The sequence below is a fragment of the Triticum dicoccoides genome, chromosome 6A (genome assembly GCF_002162155.2).
Source record: "Triticum dicoccoides isolate Atlit2015 ecotype Zavitan chromosome 6A, WEW_v2.0, whole genome shotgun sequence".
Classification (NCBI taxonomy): Eukaryota; Viridiplantae; Streptophyta; class Magnoliopsida; order Poales; family Poaceae; genus Triticum; species Triticum dicoccoides.
The window spans coordinates 510,260,517-510,266,063 of NC_041390.1; positions in this window are offsets into that span (position 1 = coordinate 510,260,517).

Here is a 5,547-nt window from a genome sequence, read left to right on the forward strand (position 1 = left end):
TCCCCACGACCGCAGCCACTCCCCCCACACTTCCTCGTCTCTCCCTCTCACCCGATCCAGATCGGATCGGGCCGTCCCCGTTGGCGGCGCCGCCGTTCACCATCGCTGGACCGCGCCGCACCGTGCCTGAGGACCGCCGCCTCCGCCCGCCCACTCCTCCAGGGTCGCCGCACCGAACCTCTTCGCCGGATCTCGACCTCACCGGCGCCTCTTCCCCGCTGGCCTGCTTCTCCTCTCCGTCCCGGTCGTCTCCGTCGACCACCCCGACAACCGCTGCCATTTCCCTACCGGCCTCGTGAGCCTCTCCCTCCCCTCCTCTTTGCTGCCGAATCGCGCGCACGCTCCGTCGTGGTCGCGCCGTACTGCCGCCCGTACCTCCACGCGCGCCTGCGCCACGCCTAGCTGCGCCCCGTGCGCCCCAGGCGCGCCCCGTCCCTGAGCCCTGCCGCGCCCGGGCTCACCGCCTACCCGCGCGCACACGCCCCGCCGCCGCGTCCGCCTGCCTCCGCCGGCGGCCACCTCCACCCGCTCATGCCCTGCCTCCCCTGCGCCCCGTGCACCCTCCACCGCGCCGCCTAGCCCCGGTGCTGCCCCGACGTGGCCTCGCCGCGCCCGTGACTGGCGCCCCCCCTCGGTCTGTCGATCTGGGCGCCAACGCCCGTTTAGCCCGCCCTGTTAGGCCCCTGGGCTAATGGCACGTGGGGCTCGCCCCTGAGAACGTTTATAAAAAAAAGAATTGGAATAATAATAATAATAATAATAATAATAATTAAAGAATTAATTAACTTAATTAATTTTGATCAATTAAACTAAAACAACTAATTAAGCCTAGCTAATTAACCTAAACCCTAATTATCTAAACAGTCAATGACAGGGGGTCCCACCCCTGTTGACCAGTCAAATGTTGACTGGTCAACTGGGTCCCCCTGGCCCACATGTCAGCCTCTGTGTACATTCTATGTACACAGGGCTGGGTAGCCATAGCATTTTGTCTATTAATTTTGAATTAGTAATAATTTCAGAAAATGAATAAAACTTTGAAAATCATATAAAATAATCTGTAACTCGGATGGAGAAACTTTGTACATGAAAGTTGCTCAGAACGACGAGACGAATTAGGATACGCAGCCCCTTCATCCGCCACGCATCCCTAGCATAGCGAACACGCAACTTTCCCCCTCCGGTTCGTCTGTCCGAAAACGCGAAACACCGAGGATAATTTCCCGGATGTTTCCCCCCTTCATCGGTACCACCTCGTACCGCGTTAGGGCACACCTAGCATCACGCTTTGTCATGTCATGCATCGTCATGCATTTGTTTACATTATATTTATTGTTTCTTCCCCTTCTTCTCTCACTAGACACCGAGACCGACGCCGCTGCTACCCAATACGACTACGGTGTTGACGACCACTCTCTCTTGCCAGAGCAACCAGGCAAGCCCCCCCTTTGATCACCAGATATCGCCTACTCTTCTCTATACTGCTTGCATTAGAGTAGTGTAGCATGTTACTGCTTTCCGTTATTCCTATCCTGATGCATAGCCTGTCCTTGCTACTACTGTTGTTACCATTACCTGCTATCCTACTGCTTAGTATAGGATGCTAGTGTTCCATCAGTGGCCCTACACTCTTGTCCGTCTGCCATGCTATACTACTGGGCCGTGATCACTTCGGGAGGTGATCACGGGCATATACTATATACTTTACACAGTTACATTACTTATGATACTGTTCGAAGATGGGGGCTGAAGGGGCAGGTGGCTCCATCCCGGTAGAGGTGGGCCTGGGTTCCCGACGGCCCCCGACTGTTACTTTGTGGCGGAGCGACAGGGCAGGTTGAGACCACCTAGGAGAGAGGTGGGCCTGGCCCTAGTCGGCGTTCACGAATACTTAACACGTTTAACGAGATCTTGGTATTGGATCTGAGTCTGGCTACTGGCCTATATGCACTAACCATCTACGCGGGGACAGTTATGGGCACTCGACGTCGTGGTATCAGCCGAAGCCTTCGTGACATCAGCGACTGAGTGGCGCGCGCCGGATTGGACCGTAAGCCTGCTCTTGTATTAAGGGGGCTAGTTCTGCTTTCGGCCGCGTACGCAACGTGCAGGTGTGCAATGGGCGATGGGCCCAGACCCCTGCGCCATAGGATTTAGACCGGCGTGCTGACCTCTCTGTTGTGCCTAGGTAGGGCTGCGACGTGTTGATCTTCCGAGGCCGGGCATGACCCAGGAAAGTGTGTCCGGCCAAATGGGATTGAGCGTGTTGGGTTATGTGGTGCACCCCTGCAGGGAAGTTAATCTATTCGAATAGCCGTGATCTTCGGTAACAGGACGACTTGGAGTTGTACCTTGACCTTATGACAACTAGAACTGGATACTTAATAAAACACACCCTTCCAAGTGTCAGATACAACCGGTGATCGCTCTCTCACAGGGCGACGAGGGGAGGATCATAGGTTAGGTTTATGCTATGCGATGCTACTTGGAGGACTACCGTCTACTCTCTTCTACATGCTGCAAGATGGAGGTTACCAGAAGCGTAGTCTTCGAAAGGACTAGCTATCCCCCTCTTATTCTGGCTTTCTGCAATTCAGTCCACATATAATAGCCTTATTCCAGTTGATACCAATGCATACATATGTAGTGTAGCTCCTTGCTTGCGAGTACTTTGGATGAGTACTCACGGTTGCTTTCTCCTTCTTTTCCCTCTATCCCTTCTACCTGGTTATCGCAACCAGATGTTGGAGCCCAGGATCTGGACGCCACCGTCGACGACGACTCCTACTACACCGGAGGTGCCTACTACTACGTGCTGCCCGCTGATGACGACCAGGAGTAGTTTAGGAGGATCTCAGGCAGGAGGCCTGCGCCTCTTTCGATCTGTATCCCAGTTTGTGCTAGTCTTCTTAAGGCAAACTTGTTTAACTTATGTCTGTACTCAGATATTGTTGCTTCCGCTGACTCATCTTTGATCGAGTTCTTGTATTCGAGCCTTCGAGGCCCCTGGCTTGTAATATAAAGCTTGTATTTTTTTAATTTGTGTCTAGAGTTGTGTTGTGATATCTTCCAGTGAGTCCTTGATCTTGATCATACACATTTGCGTGTATGATTAGTGTACGGTCAAATCGGGGGCATCACAAGTTGGTATCAGAGTCGACTGCCTATAGGAATCCCCCTTCCACACTCCTTGGCCGAAGTTGAGTCTAGACATTACAAAAACTTTTACTAACATGGCTGTGTGCCTTACGGGCCCACATTGCCATCTGGGTGGTATTAGGCTCTTTTACTCCTTGATCCTTACTCTGGGACACTGAACTCTCTCCTACTCGGGTTAAACGATTTTACTAACTCTAACACTAGGATCCCGTGACCACGTTCACCCCAAAGTTGGATAAGCCCTAGTTATTCTTTAGAGTGGTATTTGAACATTATCCACATTGTCATTTGACTCCTGTGAAAACATCCTTGTTTTCAGATGGAACCCATGAGGCAGGTCATGCGCCACACGACGGCCATTGGTGCCTCAGGATCACCTACTGTGTTGGTTGAGATGATGACCTATCTGGGTTATCGCTGGCACCCTGAGTACACCGTCTATGAGGAGTATCAGGACTTCAACCAGGAGCAGTACCGTGCCATCGTCCACCTCTACTCTCGGGAGTATGACTCCACTATCGTGCTGCACACTGCTCATGGAGTTGGAGTGACTATCGATATGGCGGTCCACGATGCTGCTTATGCTGCTCTGACACGTCTTCGTGGAGAGTATCAGGAGTTGGATACCTCCCCCTTCAGGCACATTGCTATCGCTTCCGATGTTGGTGCGGAGGGATACTACACTGCTGCCTACTCCACTGTCACCCGAGAGCCCTTCTACCATCAGAACCTGGTTCGGCATGCTGATGGGCTGGATAGAGCTAACCGAGCTCTTCGCCATGAGCTGTACACCACTCGTCAGCACCTGTATCATGCTCTGACGCTGTTGCACTCCTCTGTCCGCTCTGGTGATCTGTCGCGTTCTGCGATCTACCCTGCCCGGACCGTGATGCCCTAGGGCGTCGGCTGGCCAGATGTGGGAGGCTACTCTCCTGCATTGGGTCCTCTCCTGCCACCTGCGCATCGGGTTCCGCGCCAGAGTATCTGCGGACCCTAGGCTACTCGCGTGGAGGTCTTCCCTTCGCGTCACTACCAGCTGTCGGGCTACACCTACCTCCGCAGTACCGCATGGGACTGATGTAGACTTGCTTGTTAGTGTTAGATGCATCCGCCGTGAGCCTATGTGCCGCCTATGATGTCTTAGCCTGTGTACCGAACTCTGTGTAACGAACTCTATGCATGATCTCTTTTGTAAGATATGCCGACTACTATGTAGTATCTATCGTGCTGCTTTCGTTGTGCATGTTTCATCATGAATGATTCCTGTCTTTGCAAATTTCTCAATGCTGAACTGCCACTGTTATATATTAGCAGGATGGTTAGACCAGGTGGTTGTGGTCGTGGTGGCAACGCCCCACCACCGCCTGAGTACATGGTTGGGATGATGCAACAGTTTGAGCTGAATCGTCAGTTCATGGAGAATATTATGGCTCAGTTTCCTCGCCCTAATATGAACCAGCAGCCAACCCAAGTGACTCTGCAGGATTTCATGCGCCTCAACCCAACCGTGTACCGCGGCTCAACTCAGCCTCTGGATGCTGACAACTGGCTCCGTGACATCACCTATGAGATGGAGTCTGCTGATGTAGCCCTTGCCAGCTATGTCACCTTTGCTTCCTTCTTCCTGAAAGGACCCGCGGCTCAATGGTGGGACAACCACAGGCGTACTCTGCCAGCTGGAACAATCATCACCTGGCCAGACTTCCAAGCTGCCTTCCGTGCTCGCTTCATTCCTCAGGGAGTCATGGACCGGAAGAAGCGTGAGTTCCGCAACCTCATCCAAGGCAACAAAACTATGGAAGCTTACCAGCGGGAGTTTCTGGACTTGTCCCGCTATGCTGAAGAGGACATTGCAACTGATGCACGCAGACAGGAGAAGTTTCGTGATGGCCTTCAAGCTGACATCAAGCTCGCACTTCTAGTGCATGACTTTGCTGATTTCGCTACTCTGGTGAACAAAGCCATCAATGTCGAAACTGGTCTGCAGGAATACCAGAGCTCTCACAGGCGCAACCGTGACACGGGCTCATCTTCGGGCCCGTCTTTGCAGAAGCGCAAGATATGGATTCCCAACAGCATGTACCAGCCGAATGCACCTGCCCCAAGGCAGACCTATGCTGCACCTCGTCTTCCTGCTCCTCCAACTAGGCAACCAAGACTTCCAGCTCCACCACCACAAGCTCCTGTTCCCACTCCCAATAATGGTCTCTGCTACAAGTGTGGTCAGCCAGGTCACTGTGCTAGGGATTGCAATCAGAACCAGAATCAACTAGCCCTCCCCACAGCTGGCCGTGGAAGCAACCAGCCTCGCAACAACAATGCCAAGTCTTATGGTCGTGTTCATGCCAACCACGTTGATCTCAATAAAGTTCTAGACCAGCTTGCTAC